Here is a 23,927-nt window from a genome sequence, read left to right as displayed (position 1 = left end):
CCCCCCAAACAGGGCTTTGGGACGGACTGAAGTCCCCAACTTGCTAGCAGCCGTCTGAGGTCAGAGGTTCGGAGACGGGCTGGGGCACACGGCATCCCACGCTCCCCGGCTGATGCGGAGGCACCCCCTTGCCCTCCCGGTGGCTCCAGAGTCACACAAGGGGCCTCGAAGGAGTGGCCGGCCTGGTACCAACCCAGCCTCGAAGCAGCAAGGGGCTGTCCACCCGGGGCTGCCAGGACACCTGACTGGGCCACACACCCGGGAGGACAGGCCGTCCCCTCGGTGTCCCGACCTCCTCGCGGCTTTTCTCAAGCAGGCACCCTGCTCTGCGGGCTCAGCGGCCGGAGGCAGTGTGGGGACAAGGGCTGAGTCACCGGCCTGCCCGAGCTCCACGTCAGCAGGAACAACAGAATCTGAGCGGGATCCGAGCTGAGAAGAAAAGGCAACAGGCCCTCTGCGGCCAAACTTATTTTTAAAGTCGCCGCCGTGACCGAGGTGACGTCGTCCCCAGGGAGCCGCCCGTCCGCCTACCGCCATGGACTACGGCCACATGCCCTGACAGTGTCCCCGTCCGCTGCCCAGGAGACGGCCAGCAGGTGGGAGGAAAGCGCGCTGAGGTTCGGAGAGGCGGCCGTCAGCACAGGAAGGGCAGGAAAGGGGGAGCCTTCCTCTCTGCGCCCTCCTTTCTAAGGGTCTCCGGGGCACATGCGGCGTGCACAGCTCTTGCTGGGATCCCCCTTCCGTACCCGCCCCCTCAACGCCCATGCGCCCACCTCCAGTGACGGGCAGCTCAGTGCCTCTCAGCTGCCTCCTCTATCTTCGTCCAGTTGGGGCTGCTTAAAAAAGAGATGGCCGTAGAAATTTCGAGAAAGGGGCTGAGACGCCGGCCCCCCAGGAGGGGGCTCCCAGGGGGACATCAGCTCTCATGCATCCCTGGCAGAGGTAGAAACCTGACTGCAGAAGCTTGCAAGGGAAAGATCAGGGCTTGCTCCGGGACCTGGAAGAGAACTGGCTTTCCATCAAATGGTCACCGTGGGGAAACGTCCCCAGAAGCCAGCCTGTAAGCCCAGGGCTGCAAAGCCGGAGGCGGCTCCAGAACTCCCCCCAGGGGGTAAGCCCGGGCCTCCTTGCTTCCACTGAGCGTCTCGGACCACGTGTCGCCTTCCCTGCACCTCCACGGAAGGACGGCGAAGAAAAGGAGGAGACAGCCAGCTCACGGAGGAGACACTCGAGCACGTCTGGCGGACGAAGGGACCGGCGTCAGTAGCCAAAACGTGCACGGGGCTCCCTGTGGGCTGGGTTTTCCACCCTCTCCCGCCCACCACGAACCGAGAGAGGGTTCTGTACCGCCAGCGGCGCCCCTTGCCCGGCGTGACCCCCGAGGGGGGGAGGGTGGCCCCCGTGCCCCAGCGTACCTGAGACGCACCCTCTCGGTCTTGGCCCAGAGCCTTGGGGACAGAAGGCTCCGTGGCGGAGGGAGGCCGGCTGGGCCCCCTCCCGACAATCTGGTATTGCTTTCCTGGATAATGAAGTCTCCCCACCGCCCTTGCTGCTGGGGCCGGCCGGCAGCCACAGCAACCTCAATGAACCATTTGTCCCTCGTGTGAAGTGACCTCAGGGACGGGGACGTAATGGGTTTGCTGTTAACACACCCCGCCTGGTGCTCTCCCCCCGCCCCCAACCCCCAGCGTGAGTCATTTGCCAAGATGACAAGGCTGGGCTGAGGGCCCCGACCAGGGGGATGCCAGCTCTGGCCGGGCTGTGAGCAGACAGACCAGGACAAAGGACAAAGGCTGCCGCCCAGCACAGAGCCCCCCCGCCACGACTGTACATCTGGGGCCCCTGAAGCAAGCGGAAGGCCCCTAGGTGTCTCTGATTCCTTGGGCACCCCGGCAGCTGTGTGGCCCTGCCCGTTTGGGGACAGTCTTCCTGGAGATCCCTGCAAATGGGGAGCTGAAGGGGCGAACCAATGTGGACCTGGCCAGGGAGGACAGGAACAAGATGCTGTCGCCCTGGTGCTCTGGGACGGCACCAATCAGAGGCAGCTTTGGGGCATCACAGTCCCTCATTAACACTGACGCTCAGGCGCTCTCGTGCACTTGGCCGCGGGCTCCAGGGAGGAAGCGTGCAGGCTGCAGGCCGGCCTCCCTGCTCGGGGCGCCCGCTACTCCCAGCCTGACTCGAAGCTGCCGGTGGGACACCCCTTCTAGAGTGCGCACGTGACCCGTCACCTGCTGAATACGGCGAGGGGGTCCGCGAGGCTGTCCCTGGCCCTCCGTCTGCACCCGCCGCTCCTGCCTCCTGTCCCCGTGCGTCTCCACGTTCTCTGCTCCCGCCCCGCTTTGCCAGGTCCCGGACAAGCCAGTGTCACAGATCTGTGCCTGTTCTCTCCCGTTCCCTCTGCCCAGGAGGCCCTCCCACCCTCCTCGGCCCGGCTCATTCTCGAGCCTTCAGGTACTCAGTTCAGGTGCCGCTTCTGAGCAGCCTCCCTGGAGGCCCTGGGTAGAGGGACTCCTTCCCAGACCCTCCTGTGGGTTTTCCCAGTGACGGGCACCCCGGACGGCTGGAGGAGGAAGCCGGGCGGTGGACATCAGGAGGTGGGGCTCGTGGAAGAATCAGCCTGGGGAAGCGACAGTCCTCTCCTGCCACGGAAAAGGACACAGCCAGAGGAAGAAGGAAGTGATGAGCATCACCGTGTCGGGGGCCCCGCCACCCTGCCGGCCAGATGGGCCACCTCCTCCTAACAGCTGTTCTCCAGCAGAGACAGACGTCTCACCTCGTGGACTGGGTGGGGATGTTCCAGAGGGGGCCACGTCTACACTGGTCCCAGAGACCGTGGAGTCTGGATCTCTGGGGCTTGTTCCAGCCACGCGGCCGCAGACCTGGCCCCGGGCCCGCCATCCCTGCCCAGGGGAGCACACATCTGGAGTTGCACAGCCCCAGGGGCAGGGCGGGGCAGGGAATCCGCCCGGCTGGCCAAAGCCACAGCACAAGTGGAGAACAGACGGGCGCGCAGACCCAAGGGGAGCCTTTGGTCCCGCGGGCATCGCTCCCGAGGAGGTAACCGCGGGCATTCCAAGGCCAGCGACTCACCAGATGTCAGCACACGCCCCAGGCCCCTGGCCCACCCCACCGCCGGAGCCTATGGGGCACGTGTGGTCTTCCGGGCCGGCGGCGTGTGCGAGGCCCGGGGTGCAGAGGCTCCCCCTCGGTCACGAATAATCTAGATCGTCGGTCGAGGAATCGTCCAGCGCCGCAGTCCCATCGGGGAACCCACGATCTCAGAACCACACGGCTTCCCTGGCGCCCGTCCCACCCGCACAGCTGCGGTCATCCGGAACACGAGAGCAGCCGGTGCCGATCCAGCAGGGCCCCCGAACCTCCTTCTGAGCAGGAGGAACGGACGTTCGGAACGCTGACCCCGGGATCTCCAAAAGGAAGCGAGCGCTGTGCGATCGGACCCCCTATGACAACAGAGGCCCGCATGCAAACCTTGCAGGAAGACGTTTGTCACCAAAGGATAACAGGCTGGGCTAAAGCAGTGGCCTGCGGCTAAATGTTTAACGACCTGCCCTGGTGGCCGGTGGCTGGGGCGCGGGGGGGGGGGGGGGGGGCCTGGTTGATAACGTTCGCCCATGGCCGTGATGTAAATGGTCCCCACCAAGGCCGGGTTCGAGCTACCGACACGACGTGACCGAGCACGGGTTTGGCGAGGGTCGCGCGCACCGCTAGCCGTTAACTGTCACGTAACCCCAGGTTCTTCTCCTTCTCTGGGGACAGTGAGGCGCCTACGGTGCCCTTTTGCAGCACAAAACAGCCGCGGCCGGTGGGGTTCACCCGGCAAGCCAACCCGGTCACCGGCCCACCGGGGTGAGGCAGGCAGGTTTGCGAGGCTGCGCGGGGGCTCAGGGAGAGAGACGGCTAGGATGATCGAGCGATGACGTCTGCCCCAGCCTCGGGACAGGAGGCTGGTGGCACCTATGCCCAGCATCGGCCATTCCTGACCTGAAGCCCCTCGCGTCGTGCAGGCTCCGTGCAAACGTCACTTTTCCCCAATCTTGCCTTTCCCCGGAGCGATCCCTGCCACAGGACCGGCCACCGACCCTGTACGTGCAAAGGGGGCTAGTGGTGTGTGTGGCACAGACCCTAGGTGCCCTTCATCACCTCTAATCTCCCTCTCTTCCATAGTGACAAAAGTTTCAGCTGGGCACACGGTTGCCCAACGAAAGAATACGTTTCCCAGTTAGCCTTGCTGCTTGCAGTGGCCCTGTGACTAGGTTCTGGCCCGCAGGAGGGGAGCTGAAGTGTCTAACTTTCAGGACACTCCTGCCCCTTCCCCTCCCGTAGCTGGAGTGCAGATGTGATGGCAGGAGCCGGGGCAACCGCCTTGTTTCGTGAGATGGACGCCGCACGTTGAGGATGGCAGAGCAGCAAAGAAGGGACACACCGTGTCCCCGCTGCCCTGGGCCACCGTGATTGCTCATGCTTGGGCTGGGAAGAGGGAGAGAAATGAATTTCTCTCTTGCACAAGCCTTGTTGTTTCAGTCTTTGTTACACAGCCAGACGGCTCCCTGACTGATAGCAACGTGTACCCGTCCTCCTTCCGGTCTGGGAGCTCCTTGAAGGCAAGGCAGAGGTCTTAGGCTTTACGCCCCAAGCCCCTGGCAGCGTCTGATACGATAAATAGAGTCAGAGTACAATGAACCACCTAGTTCGCCCACGGTTTGTTTTGTTTGCTTGTTTTGGTATCCGGAATGGGAACGTAAAGGTGCGAGCTTAGCAGAGGACAAGCAGCAACATCAGACAGAGGTGACACTGAACAAAGTCAGGCCCAGAGTAGCCTGGGGACTGCTCTGCGAAATTCTGTATTGAGATAGATCTTGAGAGGTCACCAACACCAACAGTCAGATGTGTGCCAGACGGAACAGAATCGGCCACTTCAGGGACAGGGCACGCCCTCCGAGCGCGGCCGGGGGCTGAGGCTTTGGCGCTGGGTCACACGGCTGGGTCCAGAGCCACGTGGCCATTCGCCGGGTAGCAGGACCGCAGGGCAAGTTACTTCACCCCTCTGAGCCCTCACTGACTCCCCCCGTATGTTACGAACGACAATGTCTAGACTGAAGGGATTGGTGACAGTAAGGCTCTGGCATGAAAGAGGAACTTGGTAGGGGCGCCTGGGTGGCTCGGTCAGTTGAGCGTCCAACTGTGGCTCAGGTCACGATCTCACGGTTCGTGGGTTCGAGCCCCGCGTCGGGCTCTGGGCTGACGGCTCGGAGCCTGGAGCTGCTTCGGATTCTGCGTCTCCCTCTCTCTCTGCCCCTCCCCAGCTCACGCTCTGTCTCTCTTTCCTCTCTCAAAAATAAAGACACGTTAAAAAAGCATTTTTTAAAAAAAATGGGAACTTGGTGATCGGTAGCTCTCATTACCTATAACGTCTAGCGGGGCCCCGTCTGTAGCCGGACCCAGAGGAGCAGAATGGTTTGCGGAGTGTCGCGCAGCTGTTAACGACAGAGCCAGGACTGGGGCCTGGGCTCCAGCTCCCCCCGCCGCGCCCCTGCTGCGGAATGGGTGGCCCCGGCCGAGCGTAAGCAGTGGGTAGTCGGTGAGAAATTCTGAGAGTGAGACCAGAATACGTGGGATGATCCTGCGGGCAACTGGGATGATCACGCCTTACTTTGAAACGCAGCAGAGAGAACAATACGGTGAACCTACAGGCGGACGGAAGGACGGACAGACGGACAGAGAGGTGACAGAGCAAGCCTGATTCGGTGTCAGCGGTGGAACCTGAGGGACAGGAGTGTGGGTGGGCACCGTAAACTGCTCCCGGCTCCGCCGCGCGTCTGACAACCCTCACGATCCGCGTCTGCAGGAGGGGGGTACAGGGAGCCACGGCAGCTGTCGGAGCGGGGGCAGACCCGCCGAACAGAGCCCGTGCCAGGACGCAGCCTGCGAGCCTGGATGCCTCTCCTGTCTCCTTCTGAAGATCGAAAGAGGGATGTGTATTGGGCGTGTCCCTCAGAGGTTTAAAGGCTCTTGCTCCTCAGTCCTGACTCTCCTCTCCCCACGTGCACCTGGAAGGTTCTGGGGGTGGGGGGGTGGGGGCCAGCCACCCTTCCGCCCTTCTGGCTCTCCTTCCGCCCTCCTGGGCTCAGTGCTTGGCACACGACCGATGCCGAGCAAACGTCAGCCTCTGCCCCCATGCCCTCCTTGTCTGCCTGCCCGGAACATTCCCCCGGCAGCCTGGTCCAGCCGCCCAGCGGACACTTCTGGACAGCCGGCCAACAGCTTCTTCAGCTATGCTCCGGTCACCCCGCAAACATCCTAAGTCATAAATAAAGCACTAGTGACCGTCTCACTAGCTTCCCCTCCCGTGGCGCCTACCCCTCTCCTCACAGGGTTCCGTCCTGGCCCTGACCCCTTGGTCCCGGAGCCCCTTGCTGGGGTTGTGTCCCCTGAGGCTGCGCCCCAGCCCACGGCAGGCCAGAGGGGGACAGAGAAGCAGGCTGAGGAGTGCAGCCAGTCCTGCGGGAGCCCACCGGGGGGAGAGCGCCTTTCTGTGCTGGAGTCCCCACTTGGAGAATCAGACAGAAGACAGGAATGGAGGGAGCCGTGGGGGACAGCAAACTGTAGTGGTAGTGGTAGTGCATGGACGGGGAGGAGGGAGGAGGGAAAGGAGAAGGGGAAGAAAGAGAAGAAGGGGGGGAGGGAGTGGAGGAGGAGGGAGAGGGGGAGGAGGGGGAGGAGGGAGAGGAGGAGGGGAGGAGGGGGAGGAGGGAGAGGAGGAGGAGGGGGAGGAGGGGGAGGAGGGAGGGGAGGAGGGGGAGGAGGGGAAGGGGGAGGGAGAGGAGGGGAAGGGGGGAGGGAGAGGAGGGGGGGAGGGAGAGGAGGGGGAGGAGGGGGAGGAGGGGGAGGGGGAGGAGGGGAGGAGGGGGAGGGGGAGGAGGGGGAGGGGGAGGAGGGGAGGAGGGGGAGGGGGAGGAGGGGGAGGAGGGGGAGGGGGAGGAGGGGGAGGAGGGGGAGGAGGGGGAGGGGGAGGGGAGGGGGGAGGAGGGGGAGGGGGAGGAGGGGAGAGAAGAAAGAACAGAAGGAGGAGGGAGGGGAGGGGCAGGGGAGGGGGAGGGGGAGGGAGGGGAAGGAGGGACAGAGAAAACCGGAAGGGGGAGGAGCTGCTTCCTGAGGGAGGGCCGGGTGCCTGCACCCGTTACACTTATCACACTTACGATTACTGTTAATTACCACCTACGCCATCACCCCCTTTAATCCTCGAGAAACTGCCACGAGGGGGCCTCTCCGTCCCCAATCTCTCCACGGACGGCAGAGGCGCGAGGAAGGCGGGAGCCTGCCCAGGCCCAGGTGTCAGTGGAGAAGCTGGCACGTGAACGCGGCCCGCCCCCACGCCCATCCTCATGGACCTCAACGCAATCGAGGGCAGCAGGGGCTCTGGCTCCGAGTCCTCGCAGAAGGTTCCAGAGGCCAGGGAGCCCAGACCGGAGGCCGGGCCTGGTGCGCGGCCCCTGTGATGCTCGGGAGGCGCCGTGTGGCGCACGACGGGCGTTCACCAGGCGTGAATGGGGCCAGGATGCTACCCGGCTGTGCCGGGTGAGGCTTCCCGGGCACCTCCGTCCTGGCCACCCACGCTGGAGCCCCTGCGTGCGTGGCATCGCGTCCCGGTGTAGGAACGCCCTCCCCGGCAGGGGGACCCCCCCCCCACCCGGCCTTACTCGAAGATCCAGATGCTGCCTCTGAGGATAGGCACGCGGGGCCCTGCGGGGGAGGAAGAGGCCTTAGTGCCCCTAAACCCCACCGTGCATGCGTGGGTCCTACGTTAAGTCCTTCACCGTGGAAGGGCCTTCAGACGCCGCAGCCACCGTGCACGGGACGGGGTCTCCGCCTAGGCTGTCCCAGGTAGAAGCAGCGAATGCATGCATGACCCACGATCCACGTCCAGGCTCTTTGCACACAGCCCTGGGACCTAAACCCACAGCCACAACAGCCAGGACACGAGGCAAGACCCCCCCCCCCGCCCCCCCGTTGGCCAAGGTTCCAGAGCAGAATCTTGGCAGCCGCCCAGGGGCCTTGTGCCGGGGGGCGGGGGCGGGGCGTTTGCACAAGCCCTACACGCGCAGCTCTTCGCACACAGGTGGCTGATAGTCACCCACACATCCGTGCCAGGAATCTGGTGCCCAGCCCGCCAGCCACAGGGCGCGGGTAATCCCCAGCTGCTCTCCTAACGCCACTCCGAGACGCCGCCCGAGGCACGACGGGAGGGTCCCTGTTTTCAAGGTCACATACCCCAGAGGCAGACGCTGGGCAAAGGATTAGAGGCAGGCATTTGGGTCAAAGCCCTTAGCTCTCAGTCCTGCGGCTCAACGGGGGAGCACCCGCCCGTCGGTTCAGCATTTTACTGAGCAGCTACAACGAGCCAGGCAGCACAGAGCACCTGACAGATCAGCTCATGGAAAAACATCCTGATCCTTTCCTGGGCCTGACGTTATAGGAAGAAGTTGGGCTTTTCGAGTCGCGAGGCTCACATGAGAAATCCCGGCTCAGCTAAGCTATTAGCAGGTGGGGTCTGGACCAGTTTCTCAACATCTCTGAGCCTCAGCCTCCTTTTGAAACGCCGGGTCCCGGCGAGATGACCCGACAATGTCTGTGGGCATCCAGCACCGGCCCGGGTCGGGTGGGTGGCCAGCCCGGAGGACTAGACCAGTGCCCCGCTGACAGATGGGTGACAAGCTGGCATCATGCCTGTGTACCCCCCGGGGCAATGTTCGAGTGGTCATTCACCCACGCCCGTCCTCAGGAGCAGGGAAATGGCGGCAGGAGGCGCACGTCCCACACCTGCTTCTCCCAAAGCTTCCCGGAGGCTCAAGTGTCATTTCCTTCCCTGACAGCTGCCGGGAGCCTGGGCCCACGAGCAGCCAGCAGAGCGGTGGTAGGAGGGGCTTGCCGGAGGGGGTCTGAACCTGACCTCCACCTCCAGGGAGGAATGAGTCGTTCAGCCCTCCCTCCCGGCTGGGCCAGGGCCATGGGGGACATCCAGCTCCTGGGAGATGGGCCAGACCACAGGGGTGAGGCCACAGGAATGCCCCTCAATGTCCACAGCAGAACAAGGCCAAGGTGAGACCCAGACCCTGACCAGGGCCCTGGCCGTTCAAGAGACCCGCGTCATGTCAGAGGGGAATGAATAGCCACCCCAGAGCAACTGCGTGAGAGCGTGTCTGAATGGGTGTGAGTGTGCATAAGGGAGAGAGGCAGGTCTTGGGCGAGTCCCTGTACCCCTCTGTGCCTCAGTTTCTTCATCTATAAAATGGGGAGAACATTACCTTCTTTGAAGGATCACCATGAAATGAAAATGTGTTAATACATTGGAATTTATGGGCGCCTGGGGGGCTCAGTAGGTTAAGTGTCCGACTTTGGCTCAGGTCGTGATCTCACAGCGCGTGAGTTCGAGCCCCGATGTCGGGCTCTGTGCTGACAGCTCAGAGCCTGGAGCCCGCTTCGGATTCCGTGTCTGTCTCTCTTTCTCTGTCTCAAAAATAAATAAACGTTAAAAAACTTTTTAAAAAAGGAGATGCGTTAATACGGGTAAAGTGCTTGGAACAGTGCCTGGCACAAAAACAAGCGTTATAGGTTTGCTAAATAAGTAAAAAAAAAAAAAAAAAAACTTTTTCAAAACACGACACGTGTTACTACGTGCTTAAAACAGAGCTTGGCACATGGCAAGCAGCAGAGCCGGCGTTCTCGAATGCTGCCTGAGACCCGGGAGAGCGGCAGATGCTGGGGCCCGGCACCAGGGACCCCCACGTGCAACACACGGGCATGTGTCCACGCACACGTGTGACTGTCTGCTTCATGACGACGTCTGGGCTCAGGCAGGTGGGCCACAGGGCGGAGGCCCTGTTTCCGTAGGAACCAGAGACAGCCAAAGACAGATGCCGGGGCGGGGCGGGGTGGGGGGAAGCGCTGTAGGATCGAGCCCAGCCCGGTCCCCAGCCCCAAAGACAGAGCAGAATGTGGAGGGCCTGAGCGGAGGGGCCCCCCTCTTGGGCATGTTCCCAACATCATTACATTTTGAAATTCGAGTCCTCGTAAAAATAACAGACCCCTGGTCTCGACCTCAGAGGTCCTCTCTCCAGCTCTCCTGAACAGTCGTTACACGGTCCCTGCTTGAATACTTCTAGGCATGGGGAACTCACTACTTGGCAAACTGGCCTGCTCCACGGTCAGATAATCCAGGTTGTGGGCAAAGCGCCTCTTTATGTAACGATTGAAGCTGTACTTCTGATACCAGCTGTGCATTGGGGAGGAACTCAGACTAAGTCCTTTCATCCTTCTCTGTGACACCCCCCCACACACACACACAACTATTCGGACACAGTGACGGCAGCTCTCTTTCCTTTTTCCAAGTAATCTCTATACCCAACGTGGGGCCCGGACCCACCGTCCGGAGATCAAGTCGCGCACGCTTCTGACTGAGCCAGGCAGGTGTCCCGAGAGCTCTTCTCTTTCGGTGCCTCCTGTCCAGAGAACCCCGCAGCCCCCTCCCCTCCCCTGCCCTGACTTTGCTCCAAGCCCTGGCTACGCAGGTCCCCCCCCCCCCACCCTGGGGCTCTCACTCGTCCACCCACAACCTCCTTCACGGCTGAGCCCTGGAGAGGCCCGTCTGCAGATAAGGGCCTGTTGTAGCTTGAATGGAGACCCCAAAAAGGTTTGTCGAAGCCCTAACGCCCAGGACCGTGAAAGCGACCTTATCTGTAAACTGCGTCTTTGCAGAAGTGATCGAATTAAGATGGGGGCGTCCTGGATCAGGGTGGGCCCTAAATCCAGTAACGAACAGGTGTCTTTGTAAGAGAAAGGAGCGGCGCTGTGGACAGAGGCGCTCAGGGGAGACAGCCACGTGCAGCAGGAGGCAGGACCGCGGCAAGGTGTCTACAAGCCCAGGAAGGCCAGCAGCAGCCACCAGAAACAGGGAGACGACGGGGACGCCTCTCTCTCCCGGCCTCCAGAAGAAACCGACTCTGACTCTGGACTTCTGGCCTCTGGAACCGCGAGTGAATACGTGTCCGCTGTTTGAACCCCCGCTTCGCGGCCACTTGTCACGACGGCCTCGAGACCCGTCCAGGACCTGAGCGAGGATGGCCCGCTGGCCAACGTCCCCACCCGAGAGCAGCCAGAGGCTGCATCCGCTATTTTGTCTCATCGGCAAGGCCGCACGGCTGGTCGCCCGGAGCTTCGGTCTGGGAGTATCTGCAGATCTTCCCACGCCCCACGGTCACAGGCCACCCGCCGTGGGGCCCCCTTTCCCCCCTCACACTCAGCACCTCATCTGACCTAGGGGTTCAGAGGGGAGGCCCGGACCCTGTATTTTCACACGTTGCCCAGACAACTGAATCAGCCGCCTGCACTCACCACTTTGGGGAGCCACTGGGCGGGATGCTGGCCAAGGCTCCTTCCTGTGCTAACCCCGCGATCCTGGCCCGGAGCGCCAGAAGGGCCGACCCGACGTGCGAGCCTCCCCGGGCACAGATGTGTCTCCCGTACCCCGTCTCCCCAAGCTCGGGACACAAGCCGCCAAAACGGGCCCTCAGCTGCACTGGGCACTTGGGGCAAACTTGGCCCTCCTGCACGTCAACTGTCCCGCCCCTACCCCCACCTTCTGTTCCCTTGAACGCACACAACAAAAAGCACAGTTTTGTGCCAAAGGTGGGGTCTGAAGTTTCCCAGAGTCCGGTTTCCTGCCAGGCCTAGGTACAGTCTGTAGGACTGCTGGCCCCTGACTCTGTGTGTGTGTGTGTGTGCGTGCGTGTGTGTGTTTGTGCAAATGCATGTGCACACGCCCCTCCATGCGCAGCATGGGAGTCAGGAAGATAGAAAAACGGGAAATGAGAGCTGTGTTCACATGTGCACACACACACACACACACACACACACACACACACACACACTTGCACACACCCCCCCAAGGGGAAGTCCTTTTCCTTCCTTTCATGTCAAAGGATCCCGGGCTTCATGGAGCAAGACTGAACTTCAGAAACGTGCCCGAGGCTCGTCCCGGGCTCGCAGAAACCTCCCCCCCAGGCCTCCTCGGGGTGCGGAAGGCGGCTCTCCAGGATCCGCCGCATCTCCTGTCCCCACCCCCACCCCCGTTTCCTCCTCCGGGCTCCTCGAACCCTTGGGCTGCCTGCTCTGACCCCCACCTTTGCACTTGGGTGTGAATCATTTCCTCTGCACGCACGCGGACACACACACGACGCTGGAGGGGAGAGGAGGGGGAGGCTTCCCTTCCTGGCCCCCGTGCGCCTGAGCGGCACGGTGCTCCCTCTTCGCAGGCTTCCTCTGGCACCCAGAGGCCCCTTCCTGTGCGCCAGCCCCCCGGAAAACTTCTCGTGGGCCAGCTCCAGCCTGCCCACACCCTCCAGAAGTTTCTCTGCCAGCCAGTCGACACCCTCTGGGAAGAGCGTTTTGCCGCCAGGAGGCCCCGAGGTTTCGGAGGCTGCCACACGCTCTCCGGCAAGGCCTGGACCCCAGACCAAGTGAGGCAGGCAGGGCCGGTGCCCCCAGTTCTTCATTCCTTCCCAGGTACCTTCCCGCAGCCCCAGAGGCTCAGTCCTTCCTTTCGCGCGTGGCTCTCACAGAAGTCACCGTTTTCACAAATCTAGGCACCCGTTTCGGTGGCCTTAAGTACATCCATCCGGCCGTGCAGCCATCAACATCAGCCATCTCTGGAACTTTCCGTCTTCTCAAACTGAAACCCCGTACCCCTCAAACGCTAACCCCAGCCCCCAGCAACCACCGCCTTCTATGAACGTGTACGCACATCTGCCCCAGACCCTGCTGGCGGTCCTTCGGGGCACACGACCCGAAGCGGGTTTGCCGGATTCACGTCAGAATTCTGTGTTCAACGTCTTGAGGAACCTCCATACTGCTTTTCACAGCGGCTGCACCGCCTTGCCTTCCCGCCGACGGTGCCCGAGGGCTCCGGTGTCTCCACATCGTCCCCCACGTGCGTTCGTCTCTGCCGCCTGGAGGGTCACCATCCGCCTGAGGATGAGGTGGTATCTCACTGCGGTTTGGATTTGCATCGTTCCAACGATTAGTGATGCTGAGCGTCTTTTCCCGGGCTTGTCGGCATCCCTGCGTCGTCTTCTTCTTCTTTTGAAGTTTATTTATTCATCTTCAGAGACAGAGAGAGCAGCGGAGGGGCAGAGAGAGAGGAGAGAGAGAATCCCAAGCAGGCTCCGCGCTGCCAGCACAGAGCCTGATGCAGGGCTCAGACGCACGAACCGCGAGATCACGACCTAGCCGAAACCCAGAGTCAGACGCGGACGGACTGAGCCCCCACCCCCACCCCCGGGCATCTGGTCTGTCTTCTCTGGGGAAATGTCTATCTGGAAAAAACGTCCAGTCCTCTGTCAGTTTCTTCGTTGGGTTGTTTGGGTTCTTTGCTGTTGCATCGTAGGAGTTCTTTATATATTCTAAATAGTAATCCCTTATGGATAGATGGTTTGCGACTCTCTCCAAAATCTGGGGATTGCCTTTGCACTCTGAAGAGGGCTTCCCTTAACACACACAAGTTTTCGATTTTGGTGCAACACAATTTATCTACTTTTTTCTTCGGTGGCCTGTGCTTTTGGTGTCCCTTCCGAGCAACTGTTGCCAAACCCAATGTCACAGGCTTCCCTCTGTGTTTCCCCCTAAAGCAGCTCCTTTTCTACGGGCGGCTCTATGTTCCTCAGAATCTTTTTTTACCCTCTTCGTCGTTAGTCAGCTTTTGCCTGTTGATGATTCTTTGTATTACATTTTGCTGTTCAAATTACTGGTGTGGTGTGGTTTTCTGTTTCCTGCCTGGGCCCTGACGAATACACCAAAGTAAGTAGAAGGGAGGAAGCAATGAAGATAAGGACAGAAATAAAGGAAATAGAAAAGAGAAAGAAAAAAAAATAAGGCAAAAGTTCGTTCTTTAAAAAGATCTACGGATCAATAAACTCATAGGCAGACTGATGACAGAGACGGAGAGCATAAATTAGGAAAGATATTAGGAAAGAAGGGTTATCCCTAAGATCCTACAGACATTAAAATGGTAACAAAGGGGGGGCGCCTGGGTGGCTCGGTCGGTTAAGCGTCTGACTTCGGCTCAGGTCACGATCTCATGGTCCGTGAGTTCGAGCCCCACGTCGGGCTCTGTGCTGACAGCTCGGGGCCTGGAGCCTGTTTCAGATTCTGTGTCTCCCTCTCTCTCTGCCCCTCCCATTCATGCTCTGTCTCTCTCTGTCTCAAAAATAAATAAACATTAAAAAAAAATTTAAAAAAAAAAAAAAAAAAGAAAGAGATAACACCAGGGCACCTGAGTGGCTCAGTCAGTTAAGCGTCCGACTTTGGCTCGGGTCATGATCTCACGGTCTGTGAGTTCGAGCCCTGCATCGGGCTCTGTGCTGATGGCTCAGAGCCTAGAACCTGCTTGAGATTCTGTGTGTCCCTCTCTCCCTGCCTCTCCCCCACTCACACTCTCTCTCTCTCAAAAATAAATAAACATCAGGGCGCCTGGGTGGCTCGGTCAGAAAGGCGTCCGACTTCAGCTCAGGTCATGATCTCACAGTCGGTGAGTTCAAGCCCCTGCGTCGGGCTCTGTCCTGACAGCTCGGAGCTTGGAGCCTGCTTGGGATTCTGTGTCTCCCTCTCTCTCTCTGCCCTTCCCCATGCTCATGCTCTGTCTCTGTCTCAAGAGTAAATAAACATTAAAAAAAAAATTTTTTTTAAGATTTTTAAAAATAAATAAACATTAAAAAGAAATTTAAAAAAAGAATGTCCTTTCAACAAATAGTGCTACAGAAAAAAAAACCAGCAAGCAAAATCCAACATAACGAACCTCGGTGCTGTCCATCACATACCATAAGCAAAACCTAATTCAAGATGATTTCTAAACCTAACATAAAAGCTATAACTATAAAGCTTCTAGAAGAAAACACGGAAAATATCTTTGCCACGTGGGAGCAGGCAAAGCTTTCTTATAAAGAACACAGGAAGAGGTAACCACACAGAAAGAAATTTATTAAGGTAGATCTCATCAAAATTAAAATTTAAACTTCTGCTCCTCAAAAGATATCATTAAGAAAACGAACAGGCAAGCCACAGAGCAGGGGTGGAGGGGGGGGGGGGAATATTTACAATCCACGCAGCTGACCAAAGACCGGCATCCAGAAAGAATAAAAGCCAAGCAACCCACTTTTAAAGTGGGCAGCAGGTCTGAAAAGACCCTTCCCAAAGGAAAAGTAGTTGAGCACAGGAAAATGCGCTTAACGGCATTAGTCACCAGGCAAATGCGAGTTGAAGCCATTATGAGATACCATGAGACACCCACCAGGAGAACGGAACCAGCAGTGACAGCACCAACTGTCGGCGAGGACACGGAGCGACCAGAACTCTCCTGCATGGCTGGTGGGTAAGCAAAATGGCACAGCCACTTGGGGAAAAGATCTGGCAGTTTCTTACAAAACTAAATACACGCGTACCTACCTATCCTCTGGCCCAACAATTCTACCTCTTGGTAGTCACATAAGAGAAATGGAAGCATGTGCACACACACACACACACACACACACACACACACACACACCGCGTACAAGAATGCTCATAGCAGGGATGCCGGCTGGCTCAGTTGGCAAAGCATACGACTCTTGATCTCGGGGCCGTGAGTTCAAGCCCCACGTGGAACGGAGAGATTACTTTAAAAAAAAATTTTTTTAATCTTTCGAAAAAAAAAAAAAAAAAGAATGCTCAAAGCTTTATTCGTAAGCGCCTTACACTGGAACCATGAAATGAACACCACTCAGTCATCATGGGACAAACCACCGGTGTTCGCAGAAACACGGAGACAGCTAGAAGACACGCAAACCGGCAAAACTAACCTGTAGTGTGAGGAAAGACCCAGAATTTTGGTTGCCCCTAGGCCGGTGGAGGCAGAGGCTGACTGGCCGGGAGCGCCGATGGTGATGTTCTCAATTCTGACAGGAGTTAGGATACACAGGGCAAGCGCACGCCCCGAGATCTGGGCGTTTCACGGCACATCAATTTTACCGCCAAGAAAGAAAAAGAGCCGTAAACGAACGCTGGCCTCTCGCTGCTGAAACGCAAGCCGAAGTGTTTGCAGGGCGATGTGTATGGATATCTGCAACTTAATCTGAAGTGGATCCCCCAAGTCACGGGGACTGTCGCCAGAGGGAGGGACAGACAGGTGTCGAAGCCAACAGGGCAAAACGTGCAGCATCTCGGTGGCGGGCATACGGGTGTTGGCGCTCGAACTCGTCAATCCCTCCCGTGCGTTGGAAATTTTTCACAGGGAGAAGATGGAAAGACTTAAAAGAGACAGAGACCTATCAACCGAAACTAGGGGAAAAGAAGGAGAGGGCAAGCAGGAGGTCAAAGCCAGTTGAGGAGGGAGCCCTCTCTCCTGCCGCGCTGCCGGAGGGGTATCTTCCCATCCTTGGGCGTTTCCTGCTCTCTCCACCCGCCGCTTCCCGCACGCACCCCAGCCAGCAGCCACGGGAAGTGGAAGTAACACGGGGGGCGGAATGGGAGCCCGGCAGGGGCTGGCTCTCCAGGGCCTGCAGCGCCACCTCCTGGAGGAAAGGCCTTCTGCAGCCCAATCCCTCTCCCTTCTGGGGTTCACGGCCTCCTCCTTCCCCAGGCTCCCCCGGGGTCGCATCACTGCAGCAATGGCGGCGGGGGTCGGTGGCGGGGGGGGGGGGGGAAGGGGGTGACACTGATGCATGGACGATGCATGTTTCCAGAACCCAGGCCCCCCGACCACTCCTCGCCAGAGAGGTGCAAGCTGGGGCAGGCGCTCCCGGTGTATGTCCCCTACCCTTAAACACACATCACAGAGGCACGGCCAAGCCCACCCTCTCTGGGTGGCTCGTAAGCCCCCGGCCCACCGTCCCCCCCGGCCCCATCCCTCCGCCCTGGACATGGCGTCATCGGGATGGGCACACACTGAAGATCCTGGGGCTTGGAAGCGTGACGAAGTCAGCCCTTCCAAAGCCGTCGTTCTGTGGTTACTCTCAGATAACAATGCCCCGTGACCTGTCAGCAGTGCCAGGGCCGGAGCCCTGCATCCTTGAAGCGAAATGCCACCTGGAGAGGGCACCTGGCAAGGGCAGACAGCGGGGGGCAAATGCACACGGCCGGCCGCCCGCGTGAACGGCACCGGAAGCGGGGCCAGAGCGGGGCCCGGGCCCGAAGCGAAGCGACGGGAAGGCGGGGTCTTGGGCCCCGGGTGAGCCTTCTGCACTCCACACTCACACCTGTGCTGCCCCCACCGGTGATCCTGCGGATGGCCAAGGGACACACTGAGCAGCGAGCAAGGCTTGACCTGAACGTCCCCTGTGTGGGCCGGGGTGCACAGGCCCCCACTGCCCGCTGTCCCAGGAGATGGCGTCTTGAATCTTTGTCTCCCCCCCCAGCCCCGCCACGGGAGCAGAAACACAGCAGCTGGAGAAGCAGCAGGTCCGTCCCCACCAGCAGGAGGCGGGATCAGTCCCCGGCAGGCACGTGGGTTCGCACCAGAGCTCCCGCCCCCTCTGCCCGGAGACCCGGGGCCTTGTGGGACACGAAGAACGAGACGCTTCCCCCACGCCGCATGTCCTCTTGAGGCTACCCCATCAGGGGTGCCCTCTGGGCCCCAGGTAAGTGCATCCTCCGCCTCTTCAACGGCCCGGTCTGCCCAGCAATCAGAGGCCTGGCTTCTCCCGCTGCAAAGAGCAGCCTCGGTGCCCTCCTCCCCTCCGGGCCTCCCCGCTTCCCTTCCCTGCCCACCACAGGTGACTCCTAGCAGCCGCCGGGCATTCAGGGCCTGTGGCTCCCTCCACGGGGCACCCAGCATGTCTCCCCAGCACCCGCCCCCCCCCGGCCGCTCCCTCTTCCGATGACACTTTGGCCACGCGCACCTTCATGACGACCCGACCTCAGGGCCTTTGCATTTGCTGTGCTTCTCTGCCTGGAAGCTCTTCCTTTGAAGGCTAGCCTGGTCGGGTTCCCCCCCCCCCCCGCCATCATACAAATTTCAGCTCCATGTCACCTCCTCGGGGAGGACATCCGCTGATTCCCCGACACACACGGCCATGCGTACCTGGTGATGATCGCATCACCTGTCCTAGGCTTCTTCCAGCCCTCATCCCAACTCACGCATCGATGTGCTTATTGGCTAACTGCTTGACATCTAGTTCCGACGGAGCCCCAAGGAAGCAAGGGCCATATCCCCCTGGTGCATCGCCAGCGGCCAAGAACCTAGGCAAGCGCCTGCCCACCGCAGGACCTGAATAAATATCAAAAAGTGCGTTGGAACGAGCTGAGCGTAATGGTCCTGCGCACAGGATCCCGGCGACGGAATGACAGGAGGTGAAGTCAAAGCAGGAGAAGCAACACAGATAGCTGACACCGGTTAGGGGAGGGGGGAGGAAGGCGGGGAGAAATGATGCCCTGGGCTGGGCGTGCGGGTCCCTGCCACCTGTCACACCCGTCACACCCTGTCACACCCGTCCTCTCCCGCAGATCCACCCAGCCCCAAAGCGTGCAGTTTTTTATAGCAAAGTTTCAGAGCTGGTGCCTCTTTGCTAATTTCCTAGGGGTGTGTTGCTTTGTTTATTCAGCTTTGCTCAAGTCAGAGTTTCCTCATTTATTTAAAAAAAAAAAAAAAAAAAAAGGAGCGGGGAGGAGCATCCGAAGGTCTAAAGACAGAAGCCTTCTCCACCAGGAGCTGAAATCCACATTGCTGTCTGTCCAGAGTTCAGGCTGTGGCCAAGACCGTTCTCCAAGTTCAGGCCGCTTGTCAGAAGGAAATCTCCCCAGTTTCTCCGTCAGGTCCCACCCTGCCTGCTGCCCGGTCACATGTGCAGCCTGAATGAATCCACAACTGCCCCTGTCAGCGGAATCCTCGTGTGGCCGGTGAAGGCGTGCCTGGGGCTGGAGGGCCTTTGGGCAAAGGGGTTTGAGTGGCAACCTCAGCGCAGAAGTTTCTGTCCGGATCAGATGACCAACTCAGAGCAGGAGAGAGAAGCTCGGACGGCAGAAGGCAAGCAGAAGAGCGTGGCTGGAAGACGGTTCCTGAGAAGGAGCACGGGGACAGGCTAACGGACAGTGAGCCCCACACTGACACACAGGCAGCCAGGGTCACATGCAGGCCGGGCAGGGGGACCAGACAGAACAGGGGGTACGCCGACACAGCGGAACCCAGAACGTCCCAGGCTGGCCTCCGTCGTCAGCCCAGGAGGGCCCGGCCTGGGCTGCCCTGGGCGTGGCACGTGTCCAGCTGTGTTCTGGGCCAGAGTTGGGGCTCCCTGGCTGGCCTGGGGCAGGGGTGGGGGTGCAATTTAAGGCCTGGCCCAGCCCAGGATTTCCCCATTTCCTGCCTCCCAGAGGAGCCAGCCTGGGTGTGAGGAAAGAAAAAGTGAATCAGGAGCCTTACCTCACACCATGTGCAGAAATTAACTCAAAATGGATCAAAGGCCGGGGCCCTGGGTGGCTCAGTTGGTTAGGCATCTGATGCTTGATTTGGGCTCAGGTCATGATCTCACGGTTCATGAGATTGAGCCCCACATCAGACTCTGTGCTGACAGTGCAGAGCCTGCTTGGGATTCTCTCTCTCCCTCTCCTTCTGCCCCTTCCATGCTCGTTCGCTCTCTCTCTCTCTTTCTCTCTCTGTCCTCTTTCTCTCTCAAAATAAACATTTTTTTTTTAATGGATCAAAGTGCTAAACGCCAGAGCCAAAACTGTACAACTCTTAGGAAAACACACAGGGGAAAAGTTTTGTGACAACGAGTATGACAGCAAAAACACAGGCAACAAAAGAAAAGAACAGTACAATTGGGTTTTGTCAAAATGAAGAACCTCTGTGCATCGAGGAACACCAACAACGGCATGAGAAGGCAACTCGCAGAATGAGACAAAGTATTTGCAAATCACATATCAGACAAGGGACTAATATCCAGTATATATAAAGAACTCCTACAACCAATAACCACAACAACAACAACAAAACAATAAAAGACTCGGCAAAGGACTTGAAGAAACATTTCTCCAAAGACACAGACACCAACAAGCCCAGGAGAAGGTGCTTGGCGTCACCGAGCATTAGGGAAATGTACATCAGAGCCACAGAGAGACACCACTTCGCACCCCTCAGGACGGCCGCTGTCCACATAAACAAATTAATTTAAATAACATGTGTCGGTGAGGCTGTAGGGAAGCAGCACCCTTGTGCCCTGCTGGTGGGTGAGTGAAATAGTGCAGCCGCTGGGAAAGCAGTGCGGAGGTCCCCGCAAAAATTAAACACAGAATTCCCATATGATCGAGCAACCGTGTTTCTGGGTATGTGCCCCAAATGTCTGAAAGCGGGGACTCCAGCAGGTATCTGCACGGCCAGGCTCACGGCAGGAAATCTCACAAAAGCCAAAAGGTGGAAACAAGCTGGTGTCTACCCAAAGGTACAAGAATACACAGAATGTGGTCTGTCCATATAATGGAGTGTTATTCTGCCTCGCACTAGGAAAGAATCTCCGACCCCCCCCCCCCGCCCCAGTGCGGCTGTACCTTGGGGACATAATGCTAAATGAACTAAACCAGGCACAGAAGGACAAATGGAGCAGGATCCCACCTCCGTGAAGTTCCTAGAATTGTCAAACGCGCAGACACGGAACGTAGGGGGATGGGGAGAAGGGAAGATTGATGTTTCATGGGAACCGAGTTTCGCTTTAATACCGATGGTTGCACAACTGTATGAATATACTTAGCGCCACCAAAACGTATGCCTGAACATGGTCCAAACGGCAATTCTTTCTTAGGCGTCTTTTGCCACAATTTTTAAAAGGAATTCAGAGTCCTGGGGCGCCTGGGTGGCTCAGTCGGTTGAGCGTCCGACTCTGGATTTGGGCTGGGGTCATGATCTCATGGTTTGTGGGATCGAGCCCTGCATCAGGCTCCGCATTGACATCGCCGAAACTGCTTGGGATTCCCTCTCTCTCTCTCTCTCTCTCTCTCTCTCTCTCTCTCTCTCTCTCTGCCCTTCCCCGCTTGTGCACACTCGCTCGCTCTCGCTCTCTCAAAATAAATAAACTTAAAAACATAAATAAATAAACTAGCTCAGAGTCTAGCACAGGGCCCCTGGGGGCCCCCAGTCCAGTGATGGGTGTCCTCCTAAGAGAGGAGGAGAGACGGGGCGACACGGAAGGCTGTGACAACAGGCAGAGAGACTCGGTGATCCTTCTAGAAGCGGAAGATCACCGAGGATGACAGCCTGCTTCCAGGGGGCGGTGGCGGGCGGTGGGGGGAGACCGGCTCCTCCCTCGGGGCATCCGGAAGGAGCCAGCCCTGCCCACACCTTGAGTTTGTACTTCCTGCCTCCAGAACTTTGAGACCGTGGCCTGCTGTTGTTTTAAGCCACCCAGTCTGCGGCAGCTGGTTTCAGCAGCCCTGAGAAACTACCCGGAGGACCAAGTCCCTCGCCACTCAGAGCCAGAAGAGGAGGAGGGCCAGGAGGGCGCCCGGCCATGCCTCTCCTCTGGGAGATGAGGAAAACCAAGCCGGAGAGGGCCAGGCAGGTCCAGGCAGCTTGCGAACCGCAGTGTCCGTCCAGGACAGGGGTGAGAGGTGCCCGGGGACTCAGACACAAGCAGGGACGGGTGAGAACGCAGGCACCGTCCCTATGGGTGGGGGTGTCCAGCTCCCTGCCCCCACTCCCCATGACAGCGGACGCCCCTGAGAAGAGCAGACCACCAGTCCCCTCTCCCCGGGCAAGCGCCGTGGACCTCCATGCATCGGGCAGACGCCCAGGCAGGGGCAGCCGTGACGGGGCAGCTGGCCCTCCCGAGACCCCCACACCGACGTCCACGACAGAGCAGAGGGACTTCCACATTCCCCGCCTGCAAGTCACCCGCGAGGCCCGTTCCCACCCTCCCCGGGGCCCAGCTGAGCTCAGTAACAGCTCCCCAGTGGAAAGTTCCCTTCTTGGAGATTCTCTCCCTGCTGAAATACAAGCGCTTGGAACGAGATAAAACTGCTTAATTTGTAAAAGCCACAAAGCCGATCCAGAACAAGGGAAAAAAACCCGACCCTTGGCTGGAAGGCGCGGCCTTCTGTGTCTCAGCGGCCAGTCACTGCTCCGTGACTCATCCCTGCCTTGCTGACAAGCCCTCCGGCATCTTCTCGGGGTGGGGGTGGGGAGCGGACAGCCCCTGAGGGGGCCGGGGGTGCCCCCCCCCCCCCACTGAGGAGGACCCCGGGCCCCAGACTCACACACCGGGCAGGGGCCCAGCGTGGCCGGGACAGGCAGTGAGCAGACGTGAGGGTCCCACGGCTGTCCGCACCTGCCCCAAGCCCCTCCCCTTCCCCAGCGACCCCTCCTGGACAGAACCGGGCAGCGGCCGAAGGCCCACCTTAACCACCAGCCCCGGGGCATGAGCGGAGGAGCCCTGTCTGGAAGGCCCGGGTGGGGCGCTGGGCCGGGCAGGCGCCTCTGCCCGGTGTGGACTGAGACAGCTGTCACAACCGCCTAACGGCGAGACGAGGGGACGTGTCCGGCGAGAAGGAAGGAGGGTTCAGGGCGCCCCCAGAACAGACTCAGAGGCCCCATCGGCAGTGGGGCGCTGCCTCCGGCCATGCTGGCCCAACTCTTTCAGCTGACAGGTTAGGAAACTGAGGCCCCAGCAGGCACAGGGGGCCCCAGTTAAAGGTACCGTTAGAGGCCAAGGTCAAGATCTGAGCAGGTCTGGGGAACAACATCGGGGAAAAGCCAGGAGGGTCTCCACTTTCGTCCCCATCTGTAACCAGTTTCTAACCGAGCTCTGAAAGAAGTAAGTGATTTTAGGGACAACGCAGCCCTGTGAGGATGTCCTCGATAGTACCGATTCTTCCACGGGCACACCCCGAGAGAAGGTCCCCGCGTCGTCCCTCGCCGTGCAGACCTGCCCGATGAGGGCAGCGGTGCCTCGCGCGGCCGCCGAGGTGCAGAGCTGAACGTTTGCAAAGGCAGTTTTGTTCAGTTCATGAAAAGCTCCCGGGGTCTGGTTAGCCCGGAAGGTTCCAAGAGTGCTATCACTTCCCAAGAGTCTCCCCCCCTGCTCTCCGCTCCCCTGGTGTCACCCATGTGGGCGGTGGCTTGGCCGGCTGTAAAACGAAGGCCGGACCCGGCGCCCACCCCCGCCCCGAGGCCCCGCAAGCCAGGCTGGTGAAGTGAGGACCATCGCAAGCCTGCAGGGGTCCCGCTCAGGGCGCCCTGTGCCCTGCAGCCCCTGCCAGGGGAGCGCGGGGAAGTCTGGCTCCACACCTGTCTACCCCAGCTGGCCCGTGTCACTCAGCTCACACCTTGCCTTCCGCGGGTCTCCACGGCTGCCCCTCCTCCCGTGGTGGTCCCGGCCTTGTACACGTGCACGCACATGCACACGCACAGACGCATGCACACATGTGGGCACGCCGGTCGGCAGCTCTCCCCCCAGTGGCTGCCCCGCCAGCCCTGACCTCACGTCAGGATCAGGTCAGCCCCTGGAGCAGCAGACGAGGAGGAGCCTCGGGACGGGCCACCCTTTCCCCTGGCCTCTCGGGGAGCCCCCCAACCCACCCAGTGGCACGCAGGCTATGCACCTGTGGGGTGGCATTCTGAGCCTCACCGGGACCACCTGGAGCCCTAGAAGGCCCCAGACCTGCACAGGGTACCCAGGACGCTCGAGGGGCACGCTGAAAGCCGCAAGCACCACGATGGGCTAGTCACGAGGTCAGACGCCGACACAGTCACGGCGTGCCGTGGCTGGCCGGGGGACTGAGCAGCCTCACCGCGGACAGAGGGCCACCTGACCGGATGACTCAAGGTGGGGCTGCCTCCCCTCTCTCCAGGATCGGTTCTCGCGCCACCCCGACGGCTCTGTGCCCGCTCCGTGGGG

At 59.7% G+C, this 23,927-nt stretch overlaps 1 protein-coding gene across 3 annotated transcripts in view; it reads right to left on the bottom strand.

Moving 5' to 3' along the window:
- Positions 1-23,927, bottom strand: part of SEPTIN9 (septin 9) — a 145,905-nt gene that overhangs the window by 97,310 nt on the left and 24,668 nt on the right. The gene's annotated exons all lie outside the window — the stretch shown is intronic.

Source organism: Panthera tigris, chromosome E1 (assembly GCF_018350195.1).
Source record: "Panthera tigris isolate Pti1 chromosome E1, P.tigris_Pti1_mat1.1, whole genome shotgun sequence".
NCBI lineage: Eukaryota > Metazoa > Chordata > Mammalia > Carnivora > Felidae > Panthera > Panthera tigris.
The sequence above is the reverse complement of the archived record's forward strand: the minus strand, read 5'-3'. Positions and strand labels throughout refer to the sequence as shown.